The sequence below is a fragment of the Pan paniscus genome, chromosome 20 (assembly GCF_029289425.2).
Source record: "Pan paniscus chromosome 20, NHGRI_mPanPan1-v2.0_pri, whole genome shotgun sequence".
Classification (NCBI taxonomy): domain Eukaryota; kingdom Metazoa; phylum Chordata; class Mammalia; order Primates; family Hominidae; genus Pan; species Pan paniscus.
The window spans coordinates 66,240,021-66,260,486 of record NC_073269.2 but is presented as its reverse complement, the minus strand read 5'-3'; positions in this window follow the sequence as shown (position 1 = coordinate 66,260,486).

Below are 20,466 nucleotides of genomic sequence, written 5' to 3'. Positions count from 1 at the left end.
ACCGCAATCTGTATAAACATGGAAATATCTACACCGCGATCTGTATAAACATGGAAATATCTACACCGCGATCTGTATAAACATGGAAATATCTTCACCACGATCTGTATAAACATGGAAATATCTACACCGCTATCTGTATAAACATGGTAATATCTCCACCACCATCTATATAAACATGGAAATAGCTACACCGCCATCTGCATAAACATGGAAATATCTACAATGCCATCTGTAGAAAGATGGAAATATCTACACCGCAATCTGTGTAAACATGGAAATATCTACACCGATATCTGTAAAAACATGGAGATATCTACACCGCTATCTGTATAAACATGGAAATATGTACACCGCGATCTGTATAAACATGGACATATCTACAGCGCCATCTCTATAAACATTGAAATATCTACACTGCCATCCGTAAAAACATGGAAATATCTACACAGTCATCAGAATAAACATGGAAATATCTACACCACCATATGTATAAACATGGAAATACCAACAATACCATCTGTATACACATGGAAATATCTACACAGACATCTGTATAAGTATGGAAATATCTACTGGAAATATCTACACCGCCATCTGTATAAACATGGAAATATCTACACTGCCATCTGTAGAAAGATGGAAATATCCACACCGCTATCTCTATAAATATGGAAATATCTACACCGCCATCTCTATAAACATGAAAATATCTACACTGCCATCTCCATACCGATGGAAGTATCTACTCCGCCATGTGTATAAACACGGAAATATCTACACCACCATCTGTGAAAACATGGAAATATCTACACCGCTCTCTGTATAAACATGGAAATATCTACACCGCCATCTGCATGTCCATGGAAATATCTACGCTGCCATCTGTATAAACATGGAAATATCTACACGGCCATCTGTGTATAGATGGAAATATCAACAACGCCATCTGTACAAACATGGAAATATCTACACCGCTATCTCTATAAACATGGAAATATCTGCAGAGACATCGGTAAAACATGGAAATACCTCTACAGTCATCTGTATAAACATGGAAATATCTACAATGCCATCTGTATACACATGGAAATATCTACACAGCCATCTGTATAAACATATAAATATCTACACTGCTATCTCTTTAAACATGGAAATATCTACACCGCCATCTCTATAAACATGAAAATATCTACACTGCCATCTCCATAAACATGGAACTAACTACTCCGCCATCTGTATAAACATGGAAACATCTACACCGCCATCTGTGTGAATAAGGATATATCTACAATGCCACCTGTATAAAGATATAAATATCTGCACCGCGAGCTGTATAAACATGGAAATATCTACATCGCTATCTGTATAAACGTGGAAATACCAACACATCTATCGGTATAAACATGGAAATATCTACAACGCCATCTATATAAACATGGAAATATCTACACCGCTATGTCTATAAACATGGAAATACCTACACCGCTATCTCTATAAACATGGAAATATCTACACCGCTATCTGTACAAACATGGAAATATCTACACAGCGATCTGTATAAACATGGAAATATCTACACCGATATCTGTATAAACATGGAAATATCTTCACCACGATCTTTATAAACATGGAAATATCTACACCGCTATCTGTATAAACACGGTAATATCTACACCACCATCTACATAAACATGGAAATATCTACACCGCCATCTGCATAAACATGGAAATATCTACAATGCCATCTGTAGAAAGATGGAAATATCTACACCGCAATCTGTGTAAACATGGAAATATCTACACCGATATCTGTAAAAACATGGAGATATCTACACCGCTATCTGTATAAACATGGAAATATCTACACCGCGATCTGTATAAACATGGACATATCTACAGCGCCATCTCTATAAACATTGAAATATCTACACTGCCATCTGTAAAAACATGGAAATATCTACACAGTCATCAGAATAAACATGGAAATATCTACACCACCATATGTATAAACATGGAAATACCTACAATACCATCTGTATACACATGGAAATATCTACACAGACATCTGTATAAGTATGGAAATATCTACACCGCCATCTGTATAAACATGGAAATATCTACACTGCCATCTGTAGAAAGATGGAAATATCCACACCGCTATCTCTATAAATATGGAAATATCTACACCGCCATCTCTATAAACATGAAAATATCTACACTGCCATCTCCATACAGATGGAAGTATTTACTCCGCCATGTGTATAAACACGGAAATATCTAAACCACCATCTGTGAAAACATGGAAATATCTACACCGCTCTCTGTATAAACATGGAAATATCTACACCGCCATCTGCATGTCCATGGAAATATCTACGCTGCCATCTGAATAAACATGGAAATATCTACACGGCCATCTGTGTATAGATGGAAATATCAACAACGCCATCTGTACAAACATGGAAATATCTACACCGCTATCTCTATAAACATGGAAATATCTGCAGAGACATCGGTAAAACATGGAAATAACTCTACAGTCATCTGTATAAACATGGAAATATCTACAATGCCATCTGTATACACATGGAAATATCTACACAGCCATCTGTATAAACATATAAATATCTACACTGCTATCTCTTTAAAAATGGAAATATCTACACTGCCATCTCTATAAACATGAAAATATCTACACTGCCATCTCCATAAACATGGAACTAACTACTCCGCCATCTGTATAAACATGGAAACATCTACACCGCCATCTGTGTGAATAAGGATATATCTACAATGCCATCTGTATAAAGATATAAATATCTGCACCGCGAGCTGTATAAACATGGAAATATCTACATCGCTATCTGTATAAACGTGGAAATACCAACACATCTATCGGTATAAACACGGAAATATCTACAATGCCATCTATATAAACATGGAAATATCTACACCGCTATGTCTATAAACATGGAAATAACTACACCGCTATCTCTATAAACATGGAAATATCTACACCGCTATCTGTATAAACATGGAAATATCTACACAGCGATCTGTATAAACATGGAAATATGTACACCGCTATCTGTATAAACATGGAAATATCTTCACCACGATCTGTATAAACATGGAAATATCTACACCGCTATCTGTATAAACATGGTAATATCTACACCACCATCTATATAAACATGGAAATATCTACACCGCCATCTGCATAAACATGGAAATATCTACAATGCCATCTGTAGAAAGATGGAAATATCTACACCGCAATCTGTGTAAACATGGAAATATCTACACCGATATCTGTAAAAACATGGAGATATCTACACCGCTATCTGTATAAACATGGAAATATCTACACCGCGATCTGTATAAACATGGACATATCTACAGCGCCATCTCTATAAACATTGAAATATCTACTCTGCCATCTGTAAAAACATGGAAATATCTACACAGTCATCAGAATAAACATGGAAATATCTACACCACCATATGTATAAACATGGAAATAACTACAATACCATCTGTATACACATGGAAATATCTACACAGACATCTGTATAAGTATGGAAATATCTACACCGCCATCTGTATAAACATGGAAATATCTACACTGCCATCTGTAGAAAGATGGAAATATCCACACCGCTATCTCTATAAATATGGAAATATCTACACCGCCATCTCTATAAACATGAAAATATCTACACTGCCATCTCCATACAGATGGAAGTATCTACTCCGCCATGTGTATAAACACGGAAATATCTACACCACCATCTGTGAAAACATGGAAATATCTACACCGCTCTCTGTATAAACATGGAAATATCTACACCGCCATCTGCATGTCCATGGAAATATCTACGCTGCCATCTGTATAAACATGGAAATATCTACACGGCCATCTGTGTATAGATGGAAATATCAACAACGCCATCTGTACAAACATGGAAATATCTACACCGCTATCTCTATAAACATGGAAATATCTGCAGAGACATTGGTAAAACATGGAAATACCTCTACAGTCATCTGTATAAACATGGAAATATCTACAATGCCATCTGTATACACATGGAAATATCTACACAGCCATCTGTATAAACATATAAATATCTACACTGCTATCTCTTTAAACATGGAAATATCTACACCGCCATCTCTATAAACATGAAAATATCTACACTGCCATCTCCATAAACATGGAACTAACTACTCCGCCATCTGTATAAACATGGAAACATCTACACCGCCATCTGTGTGAATAAGGATATATCTACAATGCCATCTGTATAAAGATATAAATATCTGCACCGCGAGCTGTATAAACATGGAAATATCTACATCGCTATCTGTATAAACATGGAAATACCAACACATCTATCGGTATAAACATGGAAATATCTACAACGCCATCTATATAAACATGGAAATATCTACACCGCTATGTCTATAAAAATAGAAATACCTACACCGCTATCTCTATAAACATGGAAATATCTCCACCGCTATCTGTATAAACATGGAAATATCTACACAGCGATCTGTATAAACATGGAAATATCTACACCGCTATCTGTATAAACATGGAAATATCTTCACCACGATCTGTATAAAAATGGAAATATCTACACCGCTATGTGTATAAACATGGTAATATCTACACCACCATCTATATAAACATGGAAATATCTACACCGCCATCTGCATAAACATGGAAATATCTACAATGCCATCTGTAGAAAGATGGAAATATCTACACCGCAATCTGTGTAAACATGGAAATATCTACACCGATATCTGTAAAAACATGGAGATATCTACACCGCTATCTGTATAAACATGGAAATATCTACACCGCGATCTGTATAAACATGGACATATCTACAGCGCCATCTCTATAAACATTGAAATATCTACACTGCCATCTGTAAAAACATGGAAATATCTACACAGTCATCAGAATAAACATGGAAATATCTACACCACCATATGTATAAACATGGAAATAACTACAATACCATCTGTATACACATGGAAATATCTACACAGACATCTGTATAAGTATGGAAATATCTACACCGCCATCTGTATAAACATGGACATATCTACACTGCCATCTGTAGAAAGATGGAAATATCCACACTGCTATCTCTATAAATATGGAAATATCTACACCGCCATCTCTATAAACATGAAAATATCTACACTGCCATCTCCATACAGATGGAAGTATCTACTCCGCCATGTGTATAAACACGGAAATATCTACACCACCATCTGTGAAAACATGGAAATATCTACACCGCTCTCTGTATAAACATGGAAATATCTACACCGCCATCTGCATGTCCATGGAAATATCTACGCTGCCATCTGTATAAACATGGAAATATCTACACGGCCATCTGTGTATAGATGGAAATATCAACAACGCCATCTGTACAAACATGGAAATATCTACACCGCTATCTCTATAAACATGGAAATATCTGCAGAGACATCGGTAAAACATGGAAATACCTCTACAGTCATCTGTATAAACATGGAAATATCTACAATGCCATCTGTATACACATGGAAATATCTACACAGCCATCTGTATAAACATATAAATATCTACACTGCTATCTCTTTAAACATGGAAATATCTACACCGCCATCTCTATAAACATGAAAATATCTACACTGCCATCTCCATAAACATGGAACTAACTACTCCGCCATCTGTATAAACATGGAAACATCTACACCGCCATCTGTGTGAATAAGGATATATCTACAATGCCATCTGTATAAAGATATAAATATCTGCACCGCGAGCTGTATAAACATGGAAATATCTACATCGCTATCTGTATAAACGTGGAAATACCAACACATCTATCGGTATAAACATGGAAATATCTACAACGCCATCTATATAAACATGGAAATATCTACACCTCTATGTCTATAAACATGGAAATACCTACACCGCTATCTCTATAAACATGGAAATATCTACACCGCTATCTGTATAAACATGGAAATATCTACACAGCGATCTGTATAAACATGGAAATATGTACACCGCTATCTGTATAAACATGGAAATATCTTCACCACGATCTGTATAAACATGGAAATATCTACACCGCTATCTGTATAAACATGGTAATATCTACGCCACCATCTACATAAACATGGAAATATCTACACCGCCATCTGCATAAACATGGAAATATCTACAATGCCATCTGTAGAAAGATGGAAATATCTACACCGCAATCTGTGTAAACATGGAAATATCTACACCGATATCTGTAAAAACATGGAGATATCTACACCGCTATCTGTATAAACATGGAAATATCTACACCGCTATCTGTATAAACATGGACATATCTACAGCGCCATCTCTATAAACATTGAAATATCTACTCTGCCATCTGTAAAAACATGGAAATATCTACACAGTCATCAGAATAAACATGGAAATATCTACACCACCATATGTATAAACATGGAAATAACTACAATACCATCTGTATACACATGGAAATATCTACACAGACATCTGTATAAGTATGGAAATATCTACACCGCCATCTGTATAAACATGGAAATATCTACACTGCCATCTGTAGAAAGATGGAAATATCCACACCGCTATCTCTATAAATATGGAAATATCTACACCGCCATCTCTATAAACATGAAAATATCTACACTGCCATCTCCATACAGATGGAAGTATCTACTCCGCCATGTGTATAAACACGGAAATATCTACACCACCATCTGTGAAAACATGGAAATATCTACACCGCTCTCTGTATAAACATGGAAATATCTACACCGCCATCTGCATGTCCATGGAAATATCTACGCTGCCATCTGTATAAACATGGAAATATCTACACGGCCATCTGTGTATAGATGGAAATATCAACAACGCCATCTGTACAAACATGGAAATATCTACACCGCTATCTCTATAAACATGGAAATATCTGCAGAGACATTGGTAAAACATGGAAATACCTCTACAGTCATCTGTATAAACATGGAAATATCTACAATGCCATCTGTATACACATGGAAATATCTACACAGCCATCTGTATAAACATATAAATATCTACACTGCTATCTCTTTAAACATGGAAATATCTACACCGCCATCTCTATAAACATGAAAATATCTACACTGCCATCTCCATAAACATGGAACTAACTACTCCGCCATCTGTATAAACATGGAAACATCTACACCGCCATCTGTGTGAATAAGGATATATCTACAATGCCATCTGTATAAAGATATAAATATCTGCACCGCGAGCTGTATAAACATGGAAATATCTACATAGCTATCTGTATAAACGTGGAAATACCAACACATCTATCGGTATAAACATGGAAATATCTACAACGCCATCTATATAAACATGGAAATATCTACACCGCTATGTCTATAAACATGGAAATACCTACACCGCTATCTCTATAAATATGGAAATATCTACACTGCTATCTGTATAAACATGGAAATATCTACACAGCGATCTGTATAAACATGGAAATATCTACACCTCTATCTGTATAAACATGGAAATATCTTCACCACGATCTGTATAAAAATGGAAATATCTACACCGCTATCTGTATAAACATGGTAATATCTACACCACCATCTATATAAACATGGAAATATCTACACCGCCATCTGCATAAACATGGAAATATCTACAATGCCATCTGTAGAAAGATGGAAATATCTACACCGCAATCTGTGTAAACATGGAAATATCTACACCGATATCTGTAAAAACATGGAGATATCTACACCGCTATCTGTATAAACATGGAAATATCTACACCGCGATCTGTATAAACATGGGCTTATCTATAGCGCCATCTCTGTAAACATTGAAATATCTACACTGCCATCTGTAAAAACATGGAAATATCTACACAGTCATCAGAATAAACATGGAAATATCTACACCACCATATGTATAAACATGGAAATACCTACAATACCATCTGTATACACATGGAAATATCTACACAGACATCTGTATAAGTATGGAAATATCTACACCGCCATCTATATAAACATGGAAATATCTACACTGCCATCTGTAGAAAGATGGAAATATCCACACTGCTATCTCTATAAATATGGAAATATCTACACCGCCATCTCTATAAACATGAAAATATCTACACTGCCATCTCCATACAGATGGAAGTATCTACTCCGCCATGTGTATAAACACGGAAATATCTACACCACCATCTGTGAAAACATGGAAATATCTACACCGCTCTCTGTATAAACATGGAAATATCTACACCGCCATCTGCATGTCCATGGAAATATCTACGCTGCCATCTGTATAAACATGGAAATATCTACACGGCCATCTGTGTATAGATGGAAATATCAACAACGCCATCTGTACAAACATGGAAATATCTACACCGCTATCTCTATAAACATGGAAATATCTGCAGAGACATCGGTAAAACATGGAAATACCTCTACAGTCATCTGTATAAACATGGAAATATCTACAATGCCATCTGTATACACATGGAAATATCTACACAGCCATCTGTATAAACATATAAATATCTGCACTGCTATCTCTTTAAACATGGAAATATCTACACCGCCATCTCTATAAACATGAAAATATCTACACTGCCATCTCCATAAACATGGAACTAACTACTCCGCCATCTGTATAAACATGGAAACATCTACACCGCCATCTGTGTGAATAAGGATATATCTACAATGCCATCTGTATAAAGATATAAATATTTGCACCACGAGCTGTATAAACATGGAAATATCTACATCGCTATCTGTATAAACGTGGAAATACCAACACATCTATCGGTATAAACATGGAAATATCAACAACGCCATCTATATAAACATGGAAATATCTACACCTCTATGTCTATAAACATGGAAATACCTACACCGCTATCTCTATAAACATGGAAATATCTACACCGCTATCTGTATAAACATGGAAATATCTACACAGCGATCTGTATAAACATGGAAATATGTACACCGCTATCTGTATAAACATGGAAATATCTTCACCACGATCTGTATAAACATGGAAATATCTACACCGCTATGTGTATAAACATGGTAATATCTACACCACCATCTATATAAACATGGAAATATCTACACCGCCATCTGCATAAACATGGAAATATCTACAATGCCATCTGTAGAAAGATGGAAATATCTACACCGCAATCTGTGTAAACATGGAAATATCTACACCGATATCTGTAAAAACATGGAGATATCTACACCGCTATCTGTATAAACATGGAAATATCTACACCGCGATCTGTATAAACATGGACATATCTACAGCGCCATCTCTATAAACATTGAAATATCTACACTGCCATCTGTAAAAACATGGAAATATCTACACAGTCATCAGAATAAACATGGAAATATCTACACCACCATATGTATAAACATGGAAATACCTACAATACCATCTGTATACACATGGAAATATCTACACAGACATCTGTATAAGTATGGAAATATCTACACCGCCATCTGTATAAACATGGAAATATCTACACTGCCATCTGTAGAAAGATGGAAATATCCACACCGCTATCTCTATAAATATGGAAATATCTACACCGCCATCTCTATAAACATGAAAATATCTACACTGCCATCTCCATACAGATGGAAGTATCTACTCCGCCATGTGTATAAACACAGAAATATCTACACCACCATCTGTGAAAACATGGAAATATCTACACCGCTCTCTGTATAAACATGGAAATATCTACACCGCCATCTGCATGTCCATGGAAATATCTACGCTGCCATCTGTATAAACATGGAAATATCTACACGGCCATCTGTGTATAGATGGAAATATCAACAACGCCATCTGTACAAACATGGAAATATCTACACCGCTATCTCTATAAACATGGAAATATCTGCAGAGACATCAGTAAAACATGGAAATACCTCTACAGTCATCTGTATAAACATGGAAATATCTACAATGCCATCTGTATACACATGGAAATATCTACACAGCCATCTGTATAAACATATAAATATCTACACTGCTATCTCTTTAAACATGGAAATATCTACACCGCCATCTATATAAACATGAAAATATCTACACTGCCATCTCCATAAACATGGAACTAACTACTCCGCCATCTGTATGAACATGGAAACATCTACACCGCCATCTGTGTGAATAAGGATATATCTACAATGCCATCTGTATAAAGATATAAATATCTGCACCGCGAGCTGTATAAACATGGAAATATCTACATCGCTATCTGTATAAACGTGGAAATACCAACACATCTATCGGTATAAACATGGAAATATCTACAACGCCATCTATATAAACATGGAAATATCTACACCGCTATGTCTATAAACATGGAAATACCTACACCGCTATATCTATAAACATGGAAATATCTACACCGCTATCGGTATGAACATGGAAATATCTACACAGCGATCTGTATAAACATGGAAATATCTACACCGCTATCTGTATAAACATGGAAATATCTTCACCACGATCTGTATAAACATGGAAATATCTACACCGCTATCTGTATAAACATGGTAATATCTACACCACCATCTACATAAACATGGAAATATCTACACCGCCATCTGCATAAACATGGAAATATCTACAATGCCATCTGTAGAAAGATGGAAATATCTACACCGCAATCTGTGTAAACATGGAAATATCTACACCGATATCTGTAAAAACATGGAGATATCTACACCGCTATCTGTATAAACATGGAAATATCTACACCGCGATCTGTATAAACATGGACATATCTACAGCGCCATCTCTATAAACATTGAAATATCTACTCTGCCATCTGTAAAAACATGGAAATATCTACACAGTCATCAGAATAAACATGGAAATATCTACACCACCATATGTATAAACATGGAAATACCAACAATACCATCTGTATACACATGGAAATATCTACACAGTCATCTGTATAAGTATGGAAATATCTACACCGCCATCTGTATAAACATGGAAATATCTACACTGCCATCTGTAGAAAGATGGAAATATCCACACCGCTATCTCTATAAATATGGAAATATCTACACCGCCATCTCTATAAACATGAAAATATCTACACTGCCATCTCCATACAGATGGAAGTATCTACTCCGCCATGTGTATAAACACGGAAATATCTACACCACCATCTGTGAAAACATGGAAATACCTACACCGCTCTCTGTATAAACATGGAAATATCTACACCGCCATCTGCATGTCCATGGAAATATCTACGCTGCCATCTGTATAAACATGGAAATATCTACACGGCCATCTGTGTATAGATGGAAATATCAACAACGCCATCTGTACAAACATGGAAATATCTACACCGCTATCTCTATAAACATGGAAATATCTGCAGAGACATTGGTAAAACATGGAAATACCTCTACAGTCATCTGTATAAACATGGAAATATCTACAATGCCATCTGTATACACATGGAAATATCTACACAGCCATCTGTATAAACATATAAATATCTACACTGCTATCTCTTTAAACATGGAAATATCTACACCGCCATCTCTATAAACATGAAAATATCTACACTGCCATCTCCATAAACATGGAACTAACTACTCCGCCATCTGTATAAACATGGAAACATCTACACCGCCATCTGTGTGAATAAGGATATATCTACAATGCCATCTGTATAAAGATATAAATATCTGCACCGCGAGCTGTATAAACATGGAAATATCTACATCGCTATCTGTATAAACGTGGAAATACCAACACATCTATCGGTATAAACATGGAAATATCTACAACGCCATCTATATAAACATGGAAATATCTACACCGCTATGTCTATAAACATGGAAATACCTACACCGCTATCTCTATAAACATGGAAATATCTACACCGCTATCTGTATAAACATGGAAATATCTTCACCACGATCTGTATAAACATGGAAATATCTACACCGCTATCTGTATAAACATGGTAATATCTACACCACCATCTACATAAACATGGAAATATCTACACCGCCATCTGCATAAACATGGAAATATCTACAATGCCATCTGTAGAAAGATGGAAATATCTACACCGCAATCTGTGTAAACATGGAAATATCTACACCGATATCTGTAAAAACATGGAGATATCTACACCGCTATCTGTATAAACATGGAAATATCTACACCGCGATCTGTATAAACATGGACATATCTACAGCGCCATCTCTATAAACATTGAAATATCTACTCTGCCATCTGTAAAAACATGGAAATATCTACACAGTCATCAGAATAAACATGGAAATATCTACACCACCATATGTATAAACATGGAAATAACTACAATACCATCTGTATACACATGGAAATATCTACACAGACATCTGTATAAGTATGGAAATATCTACACCGCCATCTGTATAAACATGGAAATATCAACACTGCCATCTGTAGAAAGATGGAAATATCCACACCGCTATCTCTATAAATATGGAAATATCTACACCGCCATCTCTATAAACATGAAAATATCTACACTGCCATCTCCATACAGATGGAAGTATCTACTCCGCCATGTGTATAAACACGGAAATATCTACACCACCATCTGTGAAAACATGGAAATATCTACACCGCTCTCTGTATAAACATGGAAATATCTACACCGCCATCTGCATGTCCATGGAAATATCTACGCTGCCATCTGTATAAACATGGAAATATCTACACGGCCATCTGTGTATAGATGGAAATATCAACAACGCCATCTGTACAAACATGGAAATATCTACACCGCTATCTCTATAAACATGGAAATATCTGCAGAGACATCGGTAAAACATGGAAATACCTCTACAGTCATCTGTATAAACATGGAAATATCTACAATGCCATCTGTATACACATGGAAATATCTACACAGCCATCTGTATAAACATATAAATATCTACACTGCTATCTCTTTAAACATGGAAATATCTACACCGCCATCTCTATAAACATGAAAATATCTACACTGCCATCTCCATAAACATGGAACTAACTACTCCGCCATCTGTATAAACATGGAAACATCTACACCGCCATCTGTGTGAATAAGGATATATCTACAATGCCATCTGTATAAAGATATAAATATCTGCACCGCGAGCTGTATAAACATGGAAATATCTACATCGCTATCTGTATAAACGTGGAAATACCAACACATTTATCGGTATAAACATGGAAATATCTACAACGCCATCTATATAAACATGGAAATATCTACACCGCTATGTCTATAAACATGGAAATACCTACACCGCTATCTCTATAAACATGGAAATATCTACACCGCTATCTGTATAAACATGGAAATATCTACACAGCGATCTGTATAAACATGGAAATATCTACACCGCTATCTGTATAAACATGGAAATATCTTCACCACGATCTGTATAAACATGGAAATATCTACACCGCTATCTGTATAAACATGGTAATATCTACACCACCATCTATATAAACATGGAAATATCTACACCGCCATCTGCATAAACATGGAAATATCTACAATGCCATCTGTAGAAAGATGGAAATATCTACACCGCAATCTGTGTAAACATGGAAATATCTACACCGATATCTGTAAAAACATGGAGATATCTACACCGCTATCTGTATAAACATGGAAATATCTACACCGCGATCTGTATAAACATGGACATATCTACAGCGCCATCTCTATAAACATTGAAATATCTACACTGCCATCTGTAAAAACATGGAAATATCTACACAGTCATCAGAATAAACATGGAAATATCTACACCACCATATGTATAAACATGGAAATACCTACAATACCATCTGTATACACATGGAAATATCTACACAGACATCTGTATAAGTATGGAAATATCTACACCGCCATCTGTATAAACATGGAAATATCTACACTGCCATCTGTAGAAAGATGGAAATATCCACACCGCTATATCTATATATATGGAAATATCTACACCGCCATCTCTATAAACATGAAAATATCTACACTGCCATCTCCATACAGATGGAAGTATCTACTCCGCCATGTGTATAAACACGGAAATATCTACACCACCATCTGTGAAAACATGGAAATATCTACACCGCTCTCTGTATAAACATGGAAATATCTACACCGCCATCTGCATGTCCATGGAAATATCTACGCTGCCATCTGTATAAACATGGAAATATCTACACGGCCATCTGTGTATAGATGGAAATATCAACAACGCCATCTGTACAAACATGGAAATATCTACACCGCTATCTCTATAAACATGGAAATATCTGCAGAGACATCGGTAAAACATGGAAATACCTCTACAGTCATCTGTATAAACATGGAAATATCTACAATGCCATCTGTATACACATGGAAATATCTACACAGCCATCTGTATAAACATATAAATATCTACACTGCTATCTCTTTAAACATGGAAATATCTACACCGCCATCTCTATAAACATGAAAATATCTACACTGCCATCTCCATAAACATGGAACTAACTACTCCGCCATCTGTATAAACATGGAAACATCTACACCGCCATCTGTGTGAATAAGGATATATCTACAATGCCATCTGTATAAAGATATAAATATCTGCACCGCGAGCTGTATAAACATGGAAATATCTACATCGCTATCTGTATAAACGTGGAAATACCAACACATCTATCGGTATAAACATGGAAATATCTACAACGCCATCTATATAAACATGGAAATATCTACACCGCTATGTCTATAAACATGGAAATACCTACACCGCTATCTCTATAAACATGGAAATATCTACACCGCTATCTGTATAAACATGGAAATATCTACACAGCGATCTGTATAAACATGGAAATATCTACACCGCTATCTGTATAAACATGGAAATATCTTCACCACGATCTGTATAAACATGGAAATATCTACACCGCTATCTGTATAAACATGGTAATATCTACACGACCATCTACATAAACATGGAAATATCTACACCGCCATCTGCATAAACATGGAAATATCTACAATGCCATCTGTAGAAAGATGGAAATATCTACACCGCAATCTGTGTAAACATGGAAATATCTACACCGATATCTGTAAAAACATGGAGATATCTACACCGCTATCTGTATAAACATGGAAATATCTACACCGTGATCTGTATAAACATGGAAATATCTACAGCGCCATCTCTATAAACATTGAAATATCTACTCTGAAATCTGTAAAAACATGGAAATATCTACACAGTCATCAGAATAAACATGGAAATATCTACACCACCATATGTATAAATATGGAAATAACTACAATACCATCTGTATACACATGGAAATATCTACACAGACATCTGTATAAGTATGGAAATATCTACACCGCCATCTGTATAAACATGGAAATATCTACACTGCCATCTGTAGAAAGATGGAAATATCCACACCGCTATCTCTATAAATATGGAAATATCTACACCGCCATCTCTATAAACATGAAAATATCTACACTGCCATCTCCATACAGATGGAAGTATCTACTCCGCCATGTGTATAAACACGGAAATATCTACACCACCATCTGTGAAAACATGGAAATATCTACACCGCTCTCTGTATAAACATGGAAATATCTACACCGCCATCTGCATGTCCATGGAAATATCTACGCTGCCATCTGTATAAACATGGAAATATCTACACGGCCATCTGTGTATAGATGGAAATATCAACAACGCCATCTGTACAAACATGGAAATATCTACACCGCTATCTCTATAAACATGGAAATATCTGCAGAGACATTGGTAAAACATGGAAATACCTCTACAGTCATCTGTATAAACATGGAAATATCTACAATGCCATCTGTATAGACATGGAAATATCTACACAGCCATCTGTATAAACATATAAATATCTACACTGCTATCTCTTTAAACATGGAAATATCTACACCGCCATCTCTATAAACATGAAAATATCTACACTGCCATCTCCATAAACATGGAACTAACTACTCCGCCATCTGTATAAACATGGAAACATCTACACCGCCATCTGTGTGAATAAGGATATATCTACAATGCCATCTGTATAAAGATATAAATATCTGCACCGCGAGCTGTATAAATATGGAAATATCTACATCGCTATCTGTATAAACGTGGAAATACCAACACATCTATCGGTATAAACATGGAAATATCTACAACGCCATCTATATAAACATGGAAATATCTACACCGCTATGTCTATAAACATGGAAATACCTACACCGCTATCTCTATAAACATGGAAATATCTACACCGCTATCTGTATAAACATGGAAATATCTACACAGCGATCTGTATAAACATGGAAATATCTACACCGCTATCTGTATAAACATGGAAATATCTTCACCACGATCTGTATAAACATGGAAATATCTACACCGATATCTGTAAAAACATGGAGATATCTACACCGCTATCTGTATAAACATGGAAATATCTACACCGCGATCTGTATAAACATGGACATATCTACAGCGCCATCTCTATAAACATTGAAATATCTACACTGCCATCTGTAAAAACATGGAAATATCTACACAGTCATCAGAATAAACATGGAAATATCTACACCACCATATGTATAAACATGGAAATACCTACAATACCATCTGTATACCCATGGAAATATCTACACAGACATCTGTATAAGTATGGAAATATCTACACAGCCATCTGTATAAACATGGAAATATCTACACTGCCATCTGTAGAAAGATGGAAATATCCACACTGCTATCTCTATAAATATGGAAATATCTACACCGCCATCTCTATAAACATGAAAATATCTACACTGCCATCTCCATACAGATGGAAGTATCTACTCCGCCATGTGTATAAACACGGAAATATCTACACCACCATCTGTGAAAACATGGAAATATCTACACCGCTCTCTGTATAAACATGGAAATATCTACACCGCCATCTGCATGTACATGGAAATATCTACGCTGCCATCTGTATAAACATGGAAATATCTACACGGCCATCTGTGTATAGATGGAAATATCAACAACGCCATCTGTACAAACATGGAAATATCTACACCGCTATCTCTATAAACATGGAAATATCTGCAGAGACATCGGTAAAACATGGAAATACCTCTACAGTCATCTGTATAAACATGGAAATATCTACAATGCCATCTGTATACACATGGAAATATCTACACAGCCATCTGTATAAACATATAAATATCTACACTGCTATCTCTTTAAACATGGAAATATCTACACCGCCATCTCTATAAACATGAAAATATCTACACTGCCATCTCCATAAACATGGAACTAACTACTCCGCCATCTGTATAAACATGGAAACATCTACACCGCTATCTGTGTGAATAAGGATATATCTACAATGCCATCTGTATAAAGATATAAATATCTGCACCGTGAGCTGTATAAACATGGAAATATCTACATCGCTATCTGTATAAACGTGGAAATACCAACACATCTATCGGTATAAACATGGAAATATCTACAACGCCATCTATATAAACATGGAAATATCTACACCGCTATGTCTATAAACATGGAAATACCTACACCGCTATCTCTATAAACATGGAAATATCTACACCGCTATCTGTATAAACATGGAAATATCTACACAGCGATCTGTATAAACATGGAAATATGTACACCGCTATCTGTATAAACATGGAAATATCTTCACCACGATCTGTATAAACATGGAAATATCTACACCGCTATGTGTATAAACATGGTAATATCTACACCACCATCTATATAAACATGGAAATATCTACACCGCCATCTGCATAAACATGGAAATATCTACAATGCCATCTGTAGAAAGATGGAAATATCTACACCGCAATCTGTGTAAACATGGAAATATCTACACCGATATCTGTAAAAACATGGAGATATCTACACCGCTATCTGTATAAACATGGAAATATCTACACCGCGATCTGTATAAACATGGACATATCTACAGCGCCATCTCTATAAACATTGAAATATCTACACTGCCATCTGTAAAAACATGGAAATATCTACACAGTCATCAGAATAAACATGGAAATATCTACACCACCATATGTATAAACATGGAAATACCTACAATACCATCTGTATACACATGGAAATATCTACACAGACATCTGTATAAGAATGGAAATATCTACACCGCCATCTGTATAAACATGGAAATATCTACACTGCCATCTGTAGAAAGATGGAAATATCCACACCGCTATCTCTATAAATATGGAAATATCTACACCGCCATCTCTATAAACATGAAAATATCTACACTGCCATCTCCATACAGATGGAAGTATCTACTCCGCCATGTGTATAAACACGGAAATATCTACACCACCATCTGTGAAAACATGGAAATATCTACACCGCTCTCTGTATAAACATGGAAATATCTACACCGCCATCTGCATGTCCATGGAAATATCTACGCTGCCATCTGTATAAACATGGAAATATCTACACGGCCATCTGTGTATAGATGGAAATATCAACAACGCCATCTGTACAAACATGGAAATATCTACACCGCTATCTCTATAAACATGGAAATATCTGCAGAGACATCGGTAAAACATGGAAATACCTCTACAGTCATCTGTATAAACATGGAAATATCTACAATGCCATCTGTATACACATGGAAATATCTACACAGCCATCTGTATAAACATATAAATATCTACACTGCTATCTCTTTAAACATGGAAATATCTACACCGCCATCTCTATAAACATGAAAATATCTACACTGCCATCTCCATAAACATGGAACTAACTACTCTGCCATCTGTATAAACATGGAAACATCTACACCGCCATCTGTGTGAATAAGGATATATCTACAATGCCATCTGTATAAAGATATAAATATCTGCACCGCGAGCTGTATAAACATGGAAATATCTACATCGCTATCTGTATAAACGTGGAAATACCAACACATCTATCGGTATAAACATGGAAATATCTACAACGTCATCTATATAAACATGGAAATATCTACACCGCTATCTCTATAAACATGGAAATATCTACACCACTATCTGTATAAACATGGAAATATCTACACAGCGATCTGTATAAACATGGAAATATCTACACCGCTATCTGTATAAACATGGAAATATCTTCACCACGATCTGTATAAACATGGAAATATCTACACCGCTATGTGTATAAACATGGTAATATCTACACCACCATCTATATAAACATGGAAATATCTACACCGCCATCTGCATAAACATGGAAATATCTACAATGCCATCTGTAGAAAGATGGAAATATCTACACCGCAATCTGTGTAAACATGGAAATATCTACACCGATATCTGTAAAAACATGGAGATATCTACACCGCTATCTGTATAAACATGGAAATATCTACACCGCGATCTGTATAAACATGGACATATCTACAGCGCCATCTCTATAAACATTGAAATATCTACACTGCCATCTGTAAAAACATGGAAATATCTACACAGTCATCAGAATAAACATGGAAATATCTACACCACCATATGTATAAACATGGAAATACCTACAATACCATCTGTATACACATGGAAATATCTACACAGACATCTGTATAAGTATGGAAATATCTACACCGCCATCTGTATAAACATGGAAATATCTACACTGCCATCTGTAGAAAGATGGAAATATCCACACCGCTATCTCTATAAATATGGAAATATCTACACCGCCATCTCTATAAACATGAAAATATCTACACTGCCATCTCCATACCGATGGAAGTATCTACTCCGCCATGTGTATAAACACGGAAATATCTACACCACCATCTGTGAAAACATGGAAATATCTACACCGCTCTCTGTATAAACATGGAAATATCTACACCGCCATCTGCATGTCCATGGAAATATCTACGCTGCCATTTGTATAAACATGGAAATATCTACACGGCCATCTGTGTATAGATGGAAATATCAACAACGCCATCTGTACAAACATGGAAATATCTACACCGCTATCTCTATAAACATGGAAATATCTGCAGAGACATCGGTAAAACATGGAAATACCTCTACAGTCATCTGTATAAACATGGAAATATCTACAATGCCATCTGTATACACATGGAAATATCTACACAGCCATCTGTATAAACATATAAATATCTACACTGCTATCTCTTTAAACATGGAAATATCTACACCGCCATCTCTATAAACA